Source organism: Lepidothrix coronata, unplaced genomic scaffold (genome assembly GCF_001604755.1).
Source record: "Lepidothrix coronata isolate B3197 unplaced genomic scaffold, Lepidothrix_coronata-1.0 Scaffold30, whole genome shotgun sequence".
In the NCBI taxonomy this organism is placed as follows: domain Eukaryota; kingdom Metazoa; phylum Chordata; class Aves; order Passeriformes; family Pipridae; genus Lepidothrix; species Lepidothrix coronata.
Window position 1 is genome coordinate 3,624,757 of NW_016690210.1, and position 23,465 is coordinate 3,648,221.

General features: G+C 39.6%; 1 protein-coding gene across 18 annotated transcripts in view; it reads right to left on the reverse strand.

The window, feature by feature from the left end:
• KDM6A (lysine demethylase 6A) overlaps window positions 1–23,465 on the reverse strand; it is a 151,727-nt gene that overhangs the window by 77,563 nt on the left and 50,699 nt on the right. The window lies entirely within an intron of this gene.

The window sequence follows — 23,465 nt, forward strand, 5'->3', positions numbered from 1 at the left end:
TACATAATTCTGATTCTGAAAGAGCAGGTATAGATCCCAAAGCTCTGACACATGGATAAGAGCTGGAGTTTCCATTGTTGAAGACTGTACTTCAAGATAATCCCTCTTCCACTTGCACACACTTCTTCAGCAGATCCCATTTATAAGCAATTCCACACAAGGAATCCTAGTTTTGCCTTAAAACCAATCCAGATATGAGAGTTATAACCAAATTTCTCCTATAACATAACTGGTAACCAGAAGACAACTCAAAGAGCAGCATTCATCAGAAACAGGACCTAATATGACAATTTCATTATCCCTCATTNCCAGGGGAAATGCCAAAGATCCTTTCATGATCCTTACATGGTTCCAGCAATGGACAGCTTCCAAGAAAATGCTGTGGTAGGACCAGATACTACAGCAATCAGAGCACTGGAACACGTGAACAGGACAAGTGGAGGGGGAAGTGCATAAACAATAGAGGATGACACTTTAACACTACCATAAAGCCACATTCCTGTTTCATTCAACACGGACATCATAAAGATAAAAGATGTTCCATGTTTTTTCCACTCTCCAAGTGTGCTCTGGGAACAAGAGACGAGGTGGAAGGCAAGCTCAAAAGCTGAGCATATGTAATACCTTGATTTAAAAGTCATTTTAAATGAGGAAGTAAAATAGATTTTCACATGTGCCACATGGAAGCCTACAAAACACAGCACACACCAGGAACCTGCACTGTGCTTGGGTCAGGCTCATCTGCAGAACAGAACTTAAAATTATCCAGTATCCCTTCTGATATCCCCCAATCTCAGTCCAGTCTAGATCATCATAAAGACTGAGAATAACAGTGATCACAAAAATCCTTCTTTGCCACACTGCAAAATTCAAACAAAAACATGCCAGACCACTAAAACCTCTTCAACCTGCAAAGAATTTAATTTCCTCTTATGGAATCCATCACATTTTACAGTCCAAGCAAGTTACAGATTCAGGATCGTCTCCCTGATGATACTTTGATCCTAAGGGTTAATAGGAACCAACTTTCAAGGCACAAGAGAACCAAGATGCAGGCGATTTTTCAAAATGTAATTTATGTATCAAGTTCACATAAAGCTTTCAGATGGACCTCACGCCACTAAAATACAAATAAACCATCACTGTCCTTCATTCTGTGACTGGTTTTCCCACTCTTCTCTCACTCTCCTTTAGCCTTAAAAACCCTTTAGGACTGATCTCAAAAATATGTTAAGCTGCCACTGTCTTCTCAGTGAAAAACAGGGCAAGATTTAAGAGATCACCTCAAATGCAGAGGTGCAAATTCTGAAATGTCAGTATGGATCACGAATTTATCTGTTCTGACTCACGTGTAACCACGTGTAACACCATTAGTACTGCTTGTTCATAATATTAAGACCAATCTAATAAACTAAGATTAAAAATATATATTTTAAACGGAGTTTGAACTTGGAACACGACTTTCGCAAGGACTGGAAGACACCACAGTGTTCCAGTGCATGGCACTTTCCCACAAATAACTGAAGGGGAAATACACATAAAGTTCATTACTTCTGCAGAATACCAAGTTCAACGTGCAGTCAAGTTCCTATTGGTAACAGCCAATATGAAAAGCTACAACAGCTTAATGCAGATCAGGACCAAGCAGGATCATTACACAAAATTTTCATCTACAAAATGTCGTTTTTCTTAAAATCATAAGATTCTGTGACTCTGTTTACCACAACACAGCCCGTCTTAAGAAATCCGTTTTCGGTTGCCTCTGCTAGTTTTATTTGACAAGTTTCTCACAAAGAATATCCATTCCATTTGTTCCAGTAAGGTTTACTCTTGTAATTTTTTCCCTGCTACAAACAGCTGGTGAGGTAGAATTTAAGCCAAATTTTTTCCCTCCAAACATTTCTTTAGTGAGAAGTAGAGAACAAAATTATCTTATTACAATCCTTTGCTTGAATTTCTTGACAACCCACACAGTTTCTGAAGACCTCATGCTAGCAAAACTCATTTGGCTACTAACTTCTAGTTTAATTTTTATGTTATCAGAGCTTTCTTTTCACTAAAATCTAGAATAAAAAAAAGATACAAACCAAAACAGACCATGCTTCAAACCTGAAGCTGAATGTTTGGATTTTTTCATTCTACGGCCATGCAACTAAAAGCAGAGAAATCAGAAATGCTATTTCCAAGCTGACATCATTTACATTTTCTATGAACTATCAAAAAATGTTAATATGTTTCATGCCAACCACTAGATGGCTCAAATACCTCTTTCCATTTTCCACGCTTATGCAATTTAAGAAAATTGTCAAGCTTTTATTGTGCATTCTGCTACTTACACACACTATTTTAGGCTGAACAACAGTTCAATTCTATTTTATAAAACAGTGTGGCATATACATTTTTGTCAACAGGTAACTCAGAAGGCAAAAATACATCTCTGTGTACCTTTTTAGGCAACTGATCTGAATAAGCATATTTGAGACTTTTAGTCTTGTCTGTTTTGAGCAATCGAGCAAAAAGAAAAAACAACCAATGAGGAAGACTCCACCCATCTCAGGCCTTCTATCAAACAACTGGTTTATAGTCTCTTTGAAGCAGCAGATGGAAACAGATCCCCAACATTCCATGAGTTCTGTTCTCCAGGCATTTCAGGCCAAGTCCACACAAAGCCTTTTTCTCCACCTTTAAGGGTGCAGGCAGCAAATCCAGCAGAAAGACACAGCCCAGCCCATCACAGTGACACTTTATCTATAATAAACACAGGGCCAGAAAAATGCACCTGTCCCATCTAACAAGTGGCCACACTCGCATTCAGATTACAGACACCCATCTTGGACTGACTCTACAAATGTATGGCTGCCACATCTGGGCCCAGATGTTCTCCACCAGTAACACACTTATCTGTCACATGCAGTTGAGACCCTGTTACTGACTCCAAATTTGTGTTTTATAAACACAAGACTTAACCAGGAAGTTATGCTAGCAAATGAAAATCTCTCCAGCAGGCACTCCTAGAGAGTATGAAAAGATGTTAAAGACCCAGAGCAGTCTCAGGGCAGCATCCAGCCAGGGCCTTGCCATTTAAAAATGGAAAGGAACAGTTTTTGCCATAGTTCCATGGTACTGCTGATTCAGAAACATTCCCAAACACTGCCTCTCATTTGTGCTGACACAAGCATTTTTAGAGTACTACAGCCAACTGAATGACAGAACTGATCTGAGTTATTAATAACCAGATGAAAAGGATTATTTAACTGGATCATTCTCCCAGGCAAGTTCACTGGTAGCTCCCCATAAACAACAGCATTAGCACAAGTAAAAGATTGGAACATAAGTAAAAGCTTTCTAAGCCTACACTGCTACAACCAAAATGCAAATCAAACCTACAGTGACTTTTCAAACACTACTGAAGCCTCCTAAGCTACATATCAATGTTTGACTTGAGAGAAAACAGCATCTATGGCTCAGCACAAGATGGATAAAAACATGAAATGCCATCACAGCCTCCTGTCAGCCTCCTTCGTGTAGGTCCTTAACCAGTGAGACACGTAGGCAAATACACCATTTCTTCTATCAGTACAAATAAGTATCTCCAAGGGGGTGTCAGAGTTTGGTGCCAGGCTCTTTGCGGTGGTGCCCAGCGACAGGACAAGGAGCAACGGCCCCAAACTAAAACACAAGAAGTTCCACCTCAACGTGAGGAAGAACTTTACGCTGAGGATGGCAGAGCACTGGAAGAGGCTGCCCAGGGAGGGTGCAGAGTCCTCCTCTCTGCAGACATTCCAAAACCACCTGGACACATTCCTGAGTCACCTCCTCCAGGTGACCCTGTCTTGGGAGAGGGGGGGTTGGACTGGATGACCTCCAGAGGTCCCTTCCAACTCTTAACAATTCCGTGATTCTTTGTGACTCTATGGGGCAGGGCCAGATGGAGGTAAAATAATTCACAGAATAATATGTCCTCATTAAAAAGTAGGCAATATTTAGGCAGAATCAGTGTGTACCTCACCACACTACAAAATAAACAAAACAAGAGAAACAAAGTCCCCATGTAGTCGGTTAGTGGAAGTCTGAAAGAAAATTGTGGAAAAAAGATGGAGTTCAGCACCATTAGGAGAGACCAGTGACTTTTTCACTTGCTTAATACTGACAGGAACCGAAGCCTTTGATGACATATTAACTCCAGCAAGGTCTGAGCCCTTTCCTGAGCTGCCCAAGTCCCAGTGGAACCCAGAGCCCAGCCCACGTCACTTCAGGCTGCACAAGACACACGTGGGCAGGCGGCCACTGCTCCTCAGAAAACCCAACCAGGAAAACAAGGTTTTACAGTTTACGTCGCATCCTGTGGTCACAGGGTCTCTCGGCCACCTGTTCAAAGCAAAAGAACAGTTTTTGTGTTTAAATGTGTGAATATGTTTATTTCTTTACCGGGGGAAAAAAAAAAGAAAGATGAAGTTTTGGCACTATGGTGCCTAATCCCTCCTCCTGACACTACTCAATACGTAGTAACAGCTCCCTGGAGAGCTTGTAAAGCATAAAAAAATTCCAGTTGGGCTCCTGTGCACAAACAGCTCCACACCTTTGGGAGCTGACAGGCTCTAGCACAGAGACTGTAAGTGTTCAGGAAGAAGAGGGGAGGGTTCAAATAAAATTTGTTTACATTTGTACAAACATGAAGAAGAGAGCTACCTATCTACATGTTCTGCATGTTTCCATCACCTGCAGAAATACTCAGGTACCTGTGAGGGGAGTACTGCAGAGCAGTATCATCAGTTTTGCCTTCAAGAAATATTATAGCACCTGAAAAATCATTAGGTGATCAGGATCTCTAAAATACAGCCATCTCTAACAGGCTTGCATGACCCTGCTTCTTGAGCAATAATCACAATAGTCAAAAATCTGTTACTGGGTGTGTGCCTGCATCCCAGCAGCCATGTGGAAGAAATTAATACATAAAAATCATTATTTTTGTGACAAATATATTCTGACATATGTAATATCTTGGGAAAGAACTACAAAGTAATTCCACATTGTAATATCTTGGTAAATAACTACAAAGTAATTCCTCACTGTCTTTAGGATGATCTTTTCAGAGAGTAAGTATTGCCAAAATACACCTACTAGTTGTAGAACAAAACCGGCTAATAGATCTTTCTTAATTCATAAAAAATACTTCCTTTTTTTTTCCTTTCACAGAAAAATTCTTAACAGAAGTGAAGCAGAAAAAAATGAAACTAATAAAAACCAAATAAACAAAAATCCCACATCATCTACAAAGTTTAATTTTTTTCCCCTTTGTAAGTGGTAGGTATCTTTTAAATTACTATACTCTCCTCCCCATCCTGTTCCCTTCTCATCTCCTGTTCAGGAAAGACAGTACATTTGTCCACACACTTTGCAACACCCCACCAGTGCTACAGTTCCACATTCCCTGTAGCTCCCCCCTGAATGAAAACTACTCCAACTTCTCAGCAGCACTGCTGTCCCACCAAAACACTGCTATGGCCCCATTTTCACCCATGGACTAAAACACACATGGCAAGACCTGCTTGAACAATCTGAAGTGGGAGCCTTGATCCAACACTGTCCCTCCAGTGGCTTTCCAGCACTATCTGTAAAAAAAGCTTCTTGTCACACAGCAAAGGACAGGGTATATGAAGAAAAGACTACAAGAAAATTATCAAAACCCACAAACAGCAACTAACTCGAGACATTAATAATTTCAAACCCCCCTGAGTAACACACTGTGCAATGCCCACTTTATAGGGAGAACTTTCATATGAAAGACAAAATGACAAACCAACAATAAATAACTCAAATCCTCCCCTTTAATGACGGAATCTGTGTAGTTTTGTAAACTGGGTATTTCCTTATCCATAAACAAACTTAGGGCCTTGGCAGAAGGGATTACTGACCAACTACTGTACCTCCTCACATCTGTCACTCAGACAGACAAGCAAACGTCTAAATTATGATTGCTGCTACTGGTATCTGACTTATGTTCCTTCCACTGAAGCTTATAAAATCTCACTTCATGTAAACATCTTCATTTTTCACTTGATACAAATATTTTCAATAATTTAAGTATTTTAAACAGAAAACAATATTTTTCTCAAACGAATCAAGTGAGCAAAGGTGTTGTGCAGTGCATAAAGACTAAATTCACTCTGACAGACATTTTATAGAGATGATTCACCTAATCAAATTTAATACTCTCCCTACGGATTCCCTGAATGCTGTTAACAATCACGAAGTTTCCAATTTATTTTGTATGATACATGATTTAAAAAACAAAAAAAACCCCAAAACAATAAAACCTCAAAACAAACAAACAAACAAACCCACCCCCTCATTCCAAATAGAAAGCCATATTTGAGACTGGATGCATTGTAAGTAAACCAATTTGTCTAATGTTTGCACAAAAAGAGATGATCTCTCTGGAGATCTTCTAGTCCAACCCTCTGCTCAATGAAGGGACAACCAGAGCAAGTTTCCAAAGATCACATCCAGCTGGGTTTTGACTGCCTCCAAGGACCGAAAAATGTGTGGCCCCACAAACTCTCAGGGCAGCCTTCTTCACAGTTTAATCACCTTCACACTCGATTAATTAATTAAATTTATTTTTGTGTGTTTAGAATTAATTTTGTGTTTTCTATCTGTGCCTGCTGCCTTTCCTTGTTTCACCAGGCACCACCAAGAACACTCTGGCTCTACCTGTGCAGCTGGATAAGATGCACCTGAGCCTTCTCCAGGTTGAACAGCCTCAGCTCTCTCAGCCTCCACCCCTCGTACAACAGATGTTCCAAGCCCTTGCTCAGTCCTATGGGCCCATGGACTCGCTGCAGTCCCTCAGGAGCCCAGCACTGGAGCCAGCACTCCACATACATCTCACCCAAGCTCAGCAGAGAAGAAAGATCAACCCCCCAACCTGATGGGGATGCTCTGCCTTACACAGCCCAGGATGCCACTGGCTCAGAGTCAACTCCTGCACCAGGACACCCCAGGCCTTTCCTGCAGAGCTGCTTTCCAGCCTGTCAGCCCCCAGTCTGTGCTGGTGCACTAGGTTGTTCCTCCTCAGACACAGGACTCGGCCTCTGTTGAACACCATGAGGCTCCTGTAGGCTGTTTAGCTCCCTCTGAACAGCAGCTCAACTATGTTGTCTCTTCCTAGTTTTGTATTCTCTGCAAACCTGCTAAAGGTGAACTCTACCCCATAACACAGGTCATTAACCCAAGATGACAAAGAGCACTGGTCCCACTACCAACCTGTGGGGTAAACCACTGGTGTGGCTGGTCTCCAGCTGGACTTTGTGTTGCTGTCCTGGTTCTGGCTGGGATAGAGTTTATTTTCTTCTTAGTAGCTTGGCTCAGTGCTGTGCTTTGGATTTAGGATGAGAATAATGTTGATAACACACGGATGTTCTAGTTGTTGCTGAGTAGTGCTCACCCCAAATCAAGACTTTTCAGCTTCCCATGCTCTGACAGGGAGAAGCTGCACAAGAAGCTGGGAGGGCACACGGCCAGGACAAGTGATCCAAACTGGCCAAAGGGATAACCCATACCATAGAAAGTCAAGTCCAGGACATAAACAGAGGGGAGCTGGCCAGAAGGGGCTGATCACTGCTCAGAGACAGGCTGGGCACTGGTCACTGGGTGGTGAGCAACTGTATTGTGCATCACTTGTTTTTCCTGGGTTTTAACTTTCCTTTTTATTAAAACTATTACTACTGTTATTACAAGTATTATCATAAGTATTATTATGCAGGGTTTTTTCCACTTATTAAACTGCTTTTATATCACCCCACAAGGTTTTTTCTCTTCTTTTTTTCCTCCTGATTCTCCTCCCCATCCCAACCAGATGGGAAAAGTGGCAGTGAGCAAATGGTTGTGTGGTACTTTGTTGCTGTCTGGGATTAGACCGTGACAGATGCTGATCACAATCCTCTCAACCCAGGTGAGCCAGTTTTCAACTTACCCCACTGACCACTCATCTAATCTGTATTTCATCAGTTTGTCTATGACCATATTATGTGAAACAGTGTGGAAAGCCTTACTAAAGTAAACACCAACAATATCCATGGCTCTCACCCCCTCTACCAAGCTACTCGTGTTGCAAATGGGTATCAGGTTCATCAAACATTATTTCTCCTTCATAAATTCATGGTGATGACTTCCAGAGACTTGCCCACCCTGGCTGAGCTTGGAAACAAGCTGCCAAGGATAATGTGCTCTATCACCTTCACGAAGATACAAGTGAAGCTGACTGGCCCATAGTTCCCTGGATCCTCCTTCTTGTCCCTCTTGGAGACAGGAGTGACATTTGCTTTCTTCCAGGCCTCAGGAATGCTCCCATCCCCACAACCTTTCTAGGATAATTGAGAGTAGTCTCATAGTGACACAGATGAGCTCCCTCAGCACTCGTTGCATCCCATCAGGTCCCATGGACTTGCAGATATCCCATCTGTTTAAATGTTCCCAAACTTGATCCTCCTCTATTGGGAGCAAGCCTTCCTGGGTCTAGACTTGCACACTGGTCTCAAAGGTCTTAGAATCCTGAAGGTGAGTCCTACCAGTAAAGACCAAGGTGAAGAAGGCTAATATTAAGTACCTCAGTGTTCTCCATTTCTTTTGTTACCTGCCTCACTCAGCAGCAGACTCACATATTCTTTCATCTTCCTTTTGCTGCTGATACACTTGCAGAAGCTCTCTTGCTGCCCTTCACATCCCTCACCACATTCAGTTCCACGTGGGCTTTGTCCTTCCTTATGTGATCCCTGAACACTTGGATGATGTCTCCATATTCCTCCAGAGTCATCTACCCTTGCTTCTTCCTCCTGTATGCTTTTTATGCCTGAGTTTTTTTAGAAGCATTGTGTTCATCTATGCACAATTCCTTTCCTTTTAATGTAACGTCCTGCAAGCCAGGGTGGACTGTTCTGGAGCTCAGAGAAAGTTACTCTTCAAAATTAGCATGCCCTCTTGTGAACACCCCTTCTCTCCAGGGCCACGTCCAAGGAATTCTTCCAAGCTGATCCCTAAGCAGACCAAGGTCTCGTCTCCTAAGTGTGATGTTTTGATTCTCCCATTTGCCTTGTTTCTTTGTCCCAGGATTGTGGACTCCACCATTTCACAGCCCCAGCAGCCAATGTTGCCTCACAACCAGTTCTTCCGTGAGTGTGAACAGGAGATGAACCTGAGCTGTCCCACTGCACCTCTGGGATCCAGTGAGATCCCAGCCCTGCAATTGCATATGGATTTCTAACTCTTCCTGTATTTGTGCCCATGCTGCATCCATTTGTGCACAAGTACTTCAGAGAGGCACCCAGTCCTGTGAATTCCCAGAGATTCCCACATAAATGGTGTCCTGTAGGCACTTCCTTATTTTGTTCATACCCTTCAGGTGGGACTCAAACACTGATTAGCACAAGCCAATTAAGCACAGAGCAGTTCTTCTCAATCCCTGTTTTTCTTTGACAAGTACTGCTCTTATTTCATACTTATTAAAGGATTTGGCTTTTCTCCTTCCCCACCCAGATATGCTGACCTGATAAAAACTATTAGATCCCTTCAAAAATATTTTCAATAAAAGCACAGAAATTAATGTCAGTCATGTATACATACAAACATCACTGAAACAGCTTTTTTGGAAGATGACATTTAGGCAGTTTATTGAAGTGTTTTATTCTCTTTTATAATGGCAAACGATCATCATTATTTATACCTATCATCTTTATAACATTTTATGAAGTAGAGCTACTAGTATGGAATTTTCTGTCCTTGATTCACCATTTTTCTAACCCTTTCCAGCAAAGATAGGAATCCCACTGAGTTGACAAGTAGCCCCATTATTTCCCTGTCAGTTCTCACTGCTGGAGAATCACCAGTGTTGGAAAAAAGCCTTACTATCATTAATTACACAGCTGTTCTACCTGCAGCACTCCACGGAAAAGCGGAGTGGACAAGCTGAACATACTAAGGCACGAATGACTATAAAGAGATTCAAATACATACAAACAAAGCAGTAAAAACAAAGGAAAACAGTCAGAAAAATTAAGTGGCAAAACTCTCTATGGTTGTTCCCCTTGAATATTAAGCCACAATTGTGCCGGGCAGTTCCAGCTCAATCTGGAACTCTGCTTAATGGAAAAATTTAAAGCTTAATTTTTAACCAAGTCCCCTAAGAATGCTGTTGCTGCTTTTATGTTGTTTTTTCTAGCTGAGTAACTCTTGAACCTATTAGCTGCCTTCAAATGAATTTTAGAGAAAGCGAGGCAGCTCAAAGATTAAAAACTTGAGGAATGTCACTGAAAATACCTGTTAGATAGAAAAAAGAGTCCCCAAACCAAAGCCTACTTGCAGAAAGCATACATAGCTTAATTACTGTCTCCTCTTTGGGAAGAGACACTTAGCCCATTAGCATAGCTTTAAATCAAGCATGTGCTTTTCCTGCTCAGAGGGAACAAGATGTCATTCAGGATGCTGCACTAGGAAAACTACAGGAATTTCAGTTTGTGTGTGCTTAAGTGGGAGAAGAAAGGACAGGAGGCGTGAAAGGACAACAGACACCAGCTCGTCATTGCTCAGGCTTCATTAGCTCCAGCATAAAAACAGTTTGTTCTGCAAACTGAACAAAATCCCACATTTGGAACAAAATTCCGAGTATCGAGTTTGGGGGAAAAACCCTCACGGACAGCTTTAATTTTTACGTGATTTTTACACTAGTCAGTAACATCTGAAAATCGAAAATGTTATTGGAGAGCATATTTTGGTAATATTTTAGGTATTCCTATAAATTGAAATTTGGTAATATTTTAGGTATTCCTATAAATTGAAAACTAAACCAAGATTATGTAATTTTTTACATTTTTTTTTTTAAGTACTGAAATGTAAGATCATTGATTAACGGTTGCTAGTTAGGGATCAATCAATTATTACTGAAAATGATTGTCCAATTAAGACTGCAGTTGGTTAAGTAGTGATCACTAATTGGTGTTCTAATTGGTGATTTGCTGTTTTATTTGTTGGAATGTACAAATACTTCAAATGGGATCCAAGAGCCAAGGCAGCAGGCCCACATGACAGGCAGCTGGGGGAGCAGACAGGATGGCCCACAGCCAAGAGCAGAGCAAAGCAGCTGGGCAGCCCACCAACCATTCCCACAGAGCACTGCAATTCCATCAAATCATCATTTCTTAACAGAAAACTGCACATCAGTAATTTTTCAGCCCACTCTGGGAATATATATGCTAGTGAATTTAAGAGCCTTCTATTTCTAAAAGCAAAACAAACCAAGAAAAAAAAAATACAAGTCAAATGACAGGACACTTCTGTCACTGTCCCCATCTCTGCTCATTCTGCACTGCTCTACTTTGCTCTCTCTTCATCTGCTCCAGAGCCCAGCTGGCTTTCCCTCACTAATCCCTCTTCTTCTTACCATTATACCACTGCTGCTCTACCTGAATTTACTTAATTGCTTCTGTCAACGGTTTTAACTTCTGACAAATTGACTCTGAAAAACTGCAAATGTAAACACCACAACCATCTTGGATCAGGAACCGAAACATTTTCAAATCCACTAGTTTTTCTTCAGTTCTGACTATCACCTCACCTTACTAGGAAAGGTAAGAAACCTCTGAAAGTCGGTAGTTTTAAAAGTCTTTCCTCTGGGGCAGTTTATTCCTAAACTCTGTTGCTTGTACAGTCAGGTGACAGCTTGAAGGATGAGGGAAGAGAGGACCAGAGGGCAAATTAACCAACACCATCATATAGGGATTTTCTCCTCCTCTGTTAATTTGACATCCTTTTGCAAGACTCCAGGGAGCTCTTATTTAAAGATACCTTGCCAAGCTTGAGTTCCACAAATTAATTTTACATTATAATTGCTGCTCCTCAGTGTGAGGGGATACCCCCTTCATCCTGCAAAAGTCAGCAGAATCCCTCTCTAACCCTCTAATGGGTAGGTGTTGGCTCACCCTCCCTCCTGTCTGTCTCCTCTGCAAACAGTTCTTGGATATGATTTTATCATTTATCTGAAATTTCATTCTGCTGTTCTGTGTCTGAGAGGAGGGTGATTAGATTCCAGTAAAATGTCATGTTAAACTATATTTATCTTTTACATAAGACCGTGCTTTCCAGTACAGGCTTCTATATTGTTCTTTATTAAACTAAATATTGTTTGGGCTTCTAATTTTGTCTTCACATTCTCTACTTCTTCTGATACTCACCTCAGTTTCCTGAACACCAGGTACATAAGATGGTGATACAACTTGTTTCAAATACTACCATTGAAAAAAATCTCAACATGCCATATGAAGTTCCACTTGCTATCTCAATTCTCCAAAATCTTTTTCTGTACTTCTAAATTTGTACCATTCAACATGCAAAATTTATCTCCTATTTTAGAATATCAATATTCGCTTTCACACCCAATCATCAAAACCATTCAATCATAAAATAATTAAATATTTAATACCAGCCCCCACATTTACAACTTTTCCATGACACTGTCTAATATACACCAACTTACATTTATTTTCCCAGATCAAAGATGTGGGGGCTTCCTCCCCTCGCAATAACAAATTTTTTATACTGGAGAGCACATTAAAGACTGCTTAAACATATATGCTGTGTGCTACCTCCCATCTTTTCTAAACATGTGACTGCTCTCCAGTGTAATCTGAATCTCTCTGCCTTCTTATTTAAAGTAACATTTTCAAAAAAGACTTTACAGCTTTTTTTTATACTTTCTTTTAAGGTCCAGATATCCTTTATAATGGAATTTCTTTAATTGCAGATACCAGAGATTAAGTAAATCACACCCACAGATAGACGGAGATAGTTCCAGGGCATGAAGATAAATTATGTGGGTGGCTTCATAAACCTGGGATCATCACCTTGTGGTCACCTAGCAGATCTCAAAATGGGCAGGTACAAATATAGCACCTTAAAATTATCAATACTCTTTACAGTACTTTGCTTAACAAAAGAGGAAATGTGTCTCTCAAATGTACAAAAGAACGAGCACCAGCATGGAGAGATTATGGGAATTAATTAAGGGTACTTGGGTACTGCTCTGCTAGGAAGAACTCCCAATATAAAATACAAAAAATTTACTCCTTGGGAGACCACAGCCATTGAAAGCCTGTTTTGACAGACAGGGAATATGGCAGGCAGGGAGTCTAAAAAAGGTCTCTTCATGATCAGGGAAAAGAAGAGCTCATAAGAGCTCGTTCTCTGGAAGCTCCAATTTGTGCTGGATGTCTTGTGGAAGCATTTAAAGTAAGAAATTTTGTGCAACACTTCTCTCTTTTTAACATGTTTTCAACATTACATTTGATCCTGTTCTTAAACTCGAGCACATCCACTTTAGGATGTGCTTTAAGAAGTCCAGGCTATATTTAATTGTTTAAGGGATAATTAAATATCTGATTCTGTATCATCTGGTTGATACACTGTACTTCTCAATTTCTCTTAACACTTCACACAATGGTAGCTATGCCTCTCAAGCACAGCTTGAGAGTTTTTAAATCTGTTTAATGCCTTCACTGTGTGTCTGACCTCTCATAATTACTTTTCAGGCCTAAAATTCAGATTCTCTTCAGTAAAACAAAGAGAAAACTCAGGTTAACAACCCATTTCAGCCCTCCCCTGGAGAACTCTGCTGCCTGTCAAAGGTGTCAAATAGAAAATATACTACTTTATTTACTTGCATTTAAGTGAAGTGGGAGTTTCCATATCCAGGATTTTGAGTCACTTTATGGGCTTTACATACGACACCCACACGTCATTCTCTGTTTCTAGAAGCAAAGCCTACCAAAGTGCCTCAGGAGAAGATGAACACTTGTGGATTTAGAGGGGTTTGATAGCCCAGACCACTGAGTCGCTTTTCACCTCACACTTGACTGACACAGCAGAGAGACAAGAAACTTTGTTCCACTTACAGCAGAGCTGTTTGTTTACATGGCAGCTCACATTCTTCCCCGTAATTGCAAAACTGTCGACCACCTTTTCACAGGCAGAACAGATGGGTCACCATGGAAGGGAGCACGTGGTACTTCCAGACATTGCCCCAACACCTCAGTGATTCCCTGTGTTCCAGCCACATGACAAAGCAAAGTCCTACTTCTGGCGCTTGCTCCCTGAACTTCAATCACCCAAACATCTCAAAACACACAGAAAATCCCCCCGTTTGTATGTACTAAAAATACACAACCAGAATTCCAGAAAAAAAAGAAAAATCAAGGTTTAGAGGGGTTAGTTAACAAGGAACACAGAAAGATGCCACGTAAATTTGGAGTTACACATCTAGCAAAATGCTGTAACTAGCAAAACCATTGAATGGTAGCATTTAAGAAAATCCAAAAGCACCAGTTGTGTTCCTTTAGAGCCATTTTTATTTTGTACTATTTTTCCAATCAGCACTTAACGGTTCAAGACAAGTTGCCTTCCTGTGGCAGCACTCATCTGGGCTTGTCTTGACAAGTGACATTTGTCATCTGTTCATTTTTCTCTTGACTGAAAGCCCAGGTCAGAATAAATCACCAGCAAGTAGCACCAACAGGTTGTCTTCCTAAAAAAGCCAGTATTACAGCCATCGTGATCCAGGAGAGACTCCCAAGGAATCTGGCTGACAACAGGGCACAGGGAGGAAAGTTTAAGAAAGAAAAAGGGTTGCCATTCCTCTGAGAGACACCCTGAGTGAAATGGAAGCGCCTTCAAGACAAGCTTTTCTTCAGAAGTTATTCACAGCTTTCAGACAGACAGAGGGCTCTCTTTGCCTAGATTTTGAGACCAGAAACAGAACGGAGACAGGGTTATAATGCTCCATTATGAACTAGATGGATGACTTCATTTATGTTATTGTATTTTTATGGATTTCAGAGGGAGTGAACACGATAATATATACTGAAATTCTTGAATTCTTGTGTAGCTTCACTGAGTAATTCTGCTCTAGACAACATCCAGTGATGGCATTTCATCAGCAAATCATCCTTGCTGTCCAAAAGTTAAAGACCATGCCACTAAATGGAAACATAACTCCCAGGAGGTGACCCTGGAGGGAGGGGACAGCTATTGTACAATTCAGAAGTAACATGGAACTCTTCAAATGCTGTTGTTGAAATGACATTTCAGTGTAACTTAATTCACTTTTCGACCACTATTTTAAGCCTTCCCCTCCCAAGAATACCCTCCCCAAGCTCCAGTGATTTGTGCTTCAGAGGTTTGCAAAGCCAGACAAAATGTCTTCTTATTTAATTGCTCTTAATGGATTTTCTTCCCTGAATTTGCTCAGCTGCATTCTGAAACCATTAAAACACTGCAAGTCTGCAGCATTCTGCAAAACTAATGTAACTTTCCATACAACCAGTGACACAAAATCTTCTGGAAGATGCAGTTTAAGCATGAATTTCCTGCAGTAGTTGACAACAGAATAGAAAACAGAGAAAATGGAATTATCAGCACTAGCCTTGTATAAAGAAATTCTCCCATCTCTGTCACCACTACAGCTTTTTCTCCCTTAGCTATAATGAAGATATTTCAGAATGATAATCAGTTTATCATCTCCTTTCCTTTCCAAAACTGCACATATGACTGAAAACCATCTCCCCTTCTACCGTGTTTACCAGGATTGGAATTGGAATTTTCAGCTTACTTGTTTTCAGAAAAAGTTCACAAAGTCCCGATTACATCATTAAGATACCTGGGAATGGAACTGTGCCTGATCCCAATAATCAGAGTCAGGTAGGTAAATACATGAAATAGATCCCAATATTCATTGGGAAAGGAGAGAAACAATACCTGAGATATTTTTAGAAAACATGTTAGACAGCATGAGTGCAGTTATGATGTCTGGTAATACAGCTTTATTGCTGTTTTACTGATGACCCTGCGAATGCCAAAAAAAAAAAGAAGTGGAAACAATGAGAAAAACAGTAAGTAAAACTTAAACCGGGCAATAAGAAAAACAGTAAGTAAAACCCAATCCAGAGAGAAAGACTGAGAAAAAAAACCAGGAAAAACAGCTATATTTATTTTGGCTGGTAATACCAGGCAAAATTTAATTGAGAAACTTCTGGCCTTGCAGAACAAAGACTAAGCTAGAAAAAAAAAAAAAAAACCACAGTAAGAGATCTGTAACTGACTGTTATTTCTCCCATATGTGAGATGTTGTATCTCTCATCAATCCCACTCCTAAACAACATGAGAAAAATGACACAGCAAGAGGAAGAGGAGCTAGGAGTTCTAAGCTATCCCTCAGAAGTTGGAAGCGATACGTTGTACAAAACAAGGCTGCACAGGGACTCAGGAAACAGCGCTGAATAATTTGAATAGAGCAGCCCAGAAAAGTGGCCGAGGTGAAAAGCTTTTGTCTTCCCAGGTTCCTCCAAATGCTGGTAAAACTCCATCCACTTACTACAAACCTGCTGCACAGGAAGAGATGATCAGCTTTTTAGGTAGCTGCAGACCTTCTGAGCCAACATTTAGAAATACTTTCACTTGAAATTACCTGAACTCAGAGGCTTTCCTTGGTTGCTGTTGGTTTTCTTTACCATTTGAGTGGCCAGTACTTTTTCAGCATCTGGCCCTCCCTACGTGGAGAGCACTCTGTGTTTTGGCACTGACCCCACCTGGTGCACTCCATGCAGACAAGCAGACACCAGAGACCACTTCTTGCTGCACCTTTATGCAAGTAAAAATGAGAAGCAGAACTGATCTCTGTTTCTCCTCTAAACACTCATCCTTATAAGGCTGCTGCAGAGAGCAGAGCACGATCATGCTCAATCAATAATCTGAAAACATTTTAAATTATTTGCTTTTCCTTAAAAGCATGAACCGAACTGCCTCACATAAGCTACTCGTAGGCTCTTTAAAAAAGAGACCCCAAGTTCTGTCTCCCCATCTTCCCACTTGCTGCCTTCTCCATCTATTTGTATGAGATCCAGTCACATTCCACCAGTCCTCCTCCCCCACCCACCTCCACCACATGGAAGAGGCTGGATCTGTATCCCTCAGAAAAGGAGGAAGCGATGCAGCTCAATACTTTAATTAGGTACACGCTTGAAAGAGTATTTAAAAAACTACAACTGAAATGCCAGTCGTGGAGAGAGCAAACTCGAAAACTCAATATTTGCAAAATAAAGTAATTCTTTGTTTCTAAAACTCAGCAAATATTTCATCTTTTCAAAGAATGAACCTTAGAATGTGAAAGATTCATTTCTGAAGAAAAGCTGCTAATTAATGAGCCACAGTATCTACACAGAGATCAAACAGGACTCTACAAAACAGAAAAACAGAGTGATGTGTTTTGTTTTAACCCTTTACAGGAACAAGCAATCATAGGGGGTGGGTATGAAGTGACTGTACCATTCCTGGGGTTTCTACAAACAAGAGGCTATTTTTGAAAAAGCGTCACATGCATTGTTAATATAGTTGTTTATATTTAGAAAAACAGACATTTGGTCATTCAATGTCATCAATATTCAAACGTTATTCCTGCCTGCTGAAGACGTGTCCTCCATTTGAGCCAGAGCTGTTCTACTCAGCTACATGTGCCTCCCTCCCAGCAAACTGAATTGATGAGTTTCTCCACTGCCACACTCCAGCATGTCTAATATTTCAGCATCCTGACTCCTCGTCCCAGGGACTGAAGCAAGGAAGCATGCTATTATTCTAAATACTAGTAGATGAACGATGACAGTTTTTTATTCTGCACAAAGGAAACTTCTGCAGCAGGAAAATTCAACACGCACAAAAAGCTTTTCTGAGGAGACTTTTCCATCAGTCCTGACGATACTTAACGTTGTTTCCACTCAAGATTGTTTGGACTTACAGACAGAGATTACACATACAGGGGGACAAGAAAAGCTTTCCTGCTGAATTTCCAGGGTGAAGCTCCACCATTAGAAAACATTATGAACATTGTTTGGAAACTGATGCCATGTCCAGGGTGAGGGGGGAGTGTCTCTCTCGTCTCCTCCTTCTCCTGACCCCAGCACAATTGTTCCCCAAAGCTCATTCTGTCCTCTTTTACCATTAACATTCTGAGTATGTTACATTATTTGTCAGAGTTCTGAGTTCCTATAAATCCACTGATTAAAACGGATGAGTGGTTAAATGAATGAATATAAACTGAAAAGAAAAATCAGGACTGCAGACTCTGAAATAATTTTTTTTCCTAATTTAGTACAAATGTGAAATATTCTTAATCAAACAGGAACCCACATGCTCCCTAAAAAGATTAAGGCTGTTGTGACCCAAACAGGTACATAGTTTATATGTGTAGAGGGGGACTCCTTTGTTTTGTGTTATGACAACTCATAGAAAGAAACATAAAAAAGAAGCAAATCTATTGAATTCATCGTGAGGTCAAAGGCAACATGTCAAAATTTATTAGTTAAAATTGCCTGGCTCATTCTTTGTAAGATTTTACACCTACTCTTGATTCCTTTCAAGGAGAGGAAGCACACCCTCCTGTCGTAATGTCATTAGCTAAATCATCTAATAAGAGAGTTAGTTATTAGATCCATGTACAATTTTCCTGTACAGAAAATTGGACATGCTGCATTATTTGTCTGCATTAACAAGAGTAAAAAACAGTGTCTGCTTCTTTCTCTGTCATGGGACTGACTACCTAAAAATTCTGTGTTTTAGTAACAGAGGGACAGAATTTTAGACACACACGCAACCAACCCTCCCCAGAATACACAAAACCTAAACGTGTAATTCTTAAGATTTTTTTACCCTTTAAGAAATATCTGGATAAGTGTATATTCTGTTCTAAACTAGAGATCAGTTATGTTTTACTCTAATTGAACAGCAGGAAATAACAACACATTTTCTTCTTAATCTTTCTATGTAGCATTCATTTAACAACATGTTTTGAAAAAAACCCCAATGTACACTTCCTTCAACTTGTCTACTTTGCCGACTTACAAGAAATTACATTTATTTTTAGCATCCAATATTAAAAGATCTTTTTTTGAAACCCGAATACAGTTATTAATTTGCTCTATTTTTTGGGCATTTTATAGATGACCAGGCGTTACTGGTAACACAATCAACGTTACCTTTCCAGCATTCCCGAGTTTCCCTTTATTTATTAATAATTTTCTCTGAAATATTTTGAAAGCATACACGTAATTCTTTTACTCTTAGGAGACAGAATTCCAGTCTTCATAAACACAGTTTGCATTTAAAAATCCCAATTTTTTCACATCACAGAGCAATCACACTGATCACACCTATGGGATGCTGAAATAACCCCATTTACAGTGTTACCAAAGCTACCAAGCATTCCAATACAGAAAAAAGATCTTATGGTGCATAATTCATGGATTTAGCCCTTCACTTTAGCATCTTCATACTCCAAATTTCTCTCGGGTCTTGTTCTTTTAACAACTCTTCTATCTTTTCAAATATCTTCTCACATGCGATTTCTATCCACCATGACATACTAAAGGCACAAGTTCACAATCCAAACATATCAATAACCTTTAAAAAAATCTTCAGAATTACCTTTGATGATGCTGTATCTGCACTTTATTTTTCCCACTCTTTGTGTTGCCAGTGTAACTCAGGATCAAAGTGAAAACTTTTCACTAGCAAAATTACTCTTATCCACTGTACCCCTAATAAACTTAATATTATGTTAAATATGTTCTCATGTATCTTTCATCAGCAGTTCAGTAAAAGACTTTAGGCACTTGCTAGATCCTTTGTTACTGTAAACCCCTTTATTTTGTGACAGAAAGTTGTTAAATTATCACCAGCTGCACAAACAGCTACATACATTAAAATTCTTTGTTGTTTCATTACTAAGAGTGGAGTGGGCTCTCCAGCAAGGTCAGGACACAAAGTTCATTTTTATCAGTTGAAGCCCTGCTATTGTAATTTCCTCGAATCTAAAGATCACAAATTTTTATTATCTACTTATCTGGCTCCCCAAGTGATCCTCAGTGTTTCATACTCTACCTTCTTCCTCTCTCAAAATAGAGGACATCCAAGTCCTTTGATGAAGAAGGATACTGTGCTCCTCAACTGAACAGTTACTGTCTTCCTTGGATTTCTTTCTTTTCTTTTTTTTTTTTTTTAAATCTCTCCCACCATACCTGGTGAATTTATGACACAGAGGTTGCTGTTCTGGGAGAAAGCTGGCAAAAGCCTCGGTTCAGATCTCCCACAATCCACTCTGGAATTATTCTATATATACCTTCCTCCCTTTCTCCCCATATGCTCTTAGTTTTAAAGTTTGTTTTTACTTCTCTCATCTCCTTTACATTCAAATTCTCAGCGAGGCCACAATTTTCTTTTCCCCACTCCCTGCAATTCTTCCTCCAGCCACATTTTCTTCTCTCTCATATTATTTGTTCAGTCTCACTTGGCCTTGCAGTTTTCTCTCTCCTCAGTCTTCTCCCTCCCCTTTTCTCCTTTTCTTTATTCTTGGCATGAGATATTTTTTCCCATCCTATATTATCATGTTGTATCAGACTCAGACTCTGTTTCCAGACTGCTTTCCACAACAGTCTCCTGAAAACGCTTAGCCCATTAAATCCCATAAAAATGCTTTTTATCTCCATTATGATGACCCACTCTCATCAGTATTTAAAAATTAGGACAAACTTATCTCTATTTTTCATTTGCTGTTCCATAACACATAATGTCATCATACGTGTCTCTCCCCACCCCTCAGTCTACATTAGGTCTTGAAAGTGTTATTTTTTCAGTGAAATATCTTCTCAGAACGTGACCAGAATGTCTTCATCAAAACCCTTCAAGGGAGAGGACTGAAATCCAAAAACTGTTTAGTCAAAAGTGAGGGGTGGAACAGAACCCCACGTGCTTCGCTGACAACCATTACAGAGTCAGACAGAAGCAAAGAGCAGACAGAAGGGATTATTAATATCTCTCTCCTCCTGCAGAGCCACTGAATCTCGATTCAATTTCTGGTTTTATTTTTCACCTTCTGATTTTCCATTTCCTCTTTCTATTTATTCCATTGCTACCCCATCATTTTGATTTGAAAATACGCTCTGAATTGCAGGTTTTCACCTCACCCATCTTTAGGTCACTGCTGCATCTCCCAGTTGCTTTTGCAACGCTCCTTATCTCAGCAAATTTCACCTTCAGTGAGGATTTCTGAAACTTGGCTTTCCTGATCAAGTCTTCTTGATGCTTCTCTGATTATGACTCCTCTGATCAAAGGGACTGTTTCTGTCTTTCTGCTTCTCCTGTACAAACCCTGTGTTGCTACATGGCAATAATTTATATTAAAGGTTTTTCGTGTAATTTTTAAATTCTGTTTTCTGAAGGGAAATTTACCTCTTTATGTGGGGTATCCATTCTCTTAAAATTCTCTTAAATAAAAAGCAGCATTCACAAATCATCCTACTTCTTTCCCCAGCTTTTGTTCCAGGAGGGTGTTTGCTCCAGCAAGCCTGATCCTGTACCACTGTATACTGTTTCAATTAATCCTAGCATTTGTATCTAATTAAAAAATAATGGAAGTTTTGATGAATTCTGTCTAAAACACTACTTGGTTTTTTGAGTTTACTGCAGAAAATAAAACAGTTGTGAGTCAATGAAGTGGAAAATTGCTGTCTTATAACAGATCCTCTAAGGTGCAAAATGTTCTCTTATTTGCTGTTATCAGTATGTCTAGTAATTGCTTTTCGTCCAACTGTTTATAAAGGGAGAAACAGACTTACAGTCTGGAGAAAAAGAGACAGCAAAACTTAAACAAAATTAAAGCATTAATGTTTTTTAAACTGTTTTCCTGTTTTACAAAATTAAGAAAACATACCAAAAAAGCAATTTCACCTAACAAAATGAAAAAAAACAAGAGGCATGAAAAGAAGCTGCATAAAACAATTGAAACAAGTAACAGGACACATTTGAAAACTGACATTCATGGTGTTTTGTTACTCCAGCTCTTTGGAAAAAAAAAGCTTTGCTACTAATTACAAATGTTTCAGCCATGGGGTTGAGAAATTTCTACATAGCTTTAATTACAGAACAGCATTTTAAAAAATTACCTGGCACTCAAATACACTTTAGATGAACATAAAAAGGAATGCTGTAAAATTGCTTTCTGTAACAAAGCAACAACTCAGCACAGAATAAGATTACATCCCTCTTACATGACTAGCACCCACAAACACATTTGCATTTTCCTTTGGCATTTGACTTTCTGAAGAGAATTTTAGGTGGTTTTTTTATTTTAGGTTTTTTTTGGTGTTTTGTAGTTGTCATTTTTTTGCAATATCTCTGTATGATTTTGGATTCTCCTCTGTTTTATAAAGACTATCTGAGAAAAGTGAGAGTAAATTCTCTTATTTGCATATATATAGCCAAAATTTAATTTCAAAGAATCATATCTTTTCTTTAAGAGACAAATATGAAGAAGGTCTGAGGCAAACACTTGAAGTCAGACAGTAATTCTAATGTCCAGTTCACAGGGGCAGGGAGAACCACACAGGTACTTTCCATAACTAAATCAATACCTTACCTTGCTGAAAAACTATAGGATTTATTTCCCCCTCTCTATATTTATTTATTTATTTTTTACTAGACCATTCAGTCTTCTACAGTATAGCCTTGCAAATGTAAATTCAGCTTGCACCATATTTGCACCCAGATGTTCTTAAAATCCACTGGAACACAGACGTAGGTCTTCGAAAATCCTTGCTGGGGTTCACTAAACCTCTCTGATGTTTTCACCCTGGCCACATAAATGAAATCTTTATTAAAAAGAAAGTTTATTAGGGCCATTTTCATAACATGATAAGGAGTGCCTGACAGATTTACTTTGCTTCTAGGCAACTTTCCAGCCAAAGTCAACAGCTAACAAGAAGTCTATATCTGAATTCATGCCGGAGGATGTAACTCACTAATTAAGTGTTCCTTAAACATTTCAAGGAACATTCAGACTCTCCACTCCAAGCACTACTCTATAAAGAGATACTACAGTTGAGTACAGCTGAATAAATTGAGGTTTCTTTTCTTTCTCAGGCATTCTCAGTCTAAGTTCCAGCATCCTAGTCCAGGATAGTCTTCCCTGATACAGGAGTAACTCATTCCACAGTAACTGCCATCATTTTAAGGTTCACTTAGATGCATTTCTACATGCTGTACCTTGGCAATCCTTCATTTTATTCACACAAACAGAAATATTTAAGTACCTGTGTACCCTCTGTTACTCTGATAAAACATAACTTTTTATAAAACAGCCTTGAAGCCACACAGGATGCTACTCTTTGATGAAATAATACAGAATAAGGTACAACAGCAGTGCTGTCCTCATGCTCCTTGTTACTTGTCCACAATCCCCTGGATTTAATCCTGTCTAGAAAGCTTCACATTCATTCCCCAAGCACAGAGATGTCACTAATAGATGCTCATGGAAGCACTGCAGAGACTGAGCACATGGGAACTTGCTGCTACTTAATATACCTGTACCAAAAGGTTTT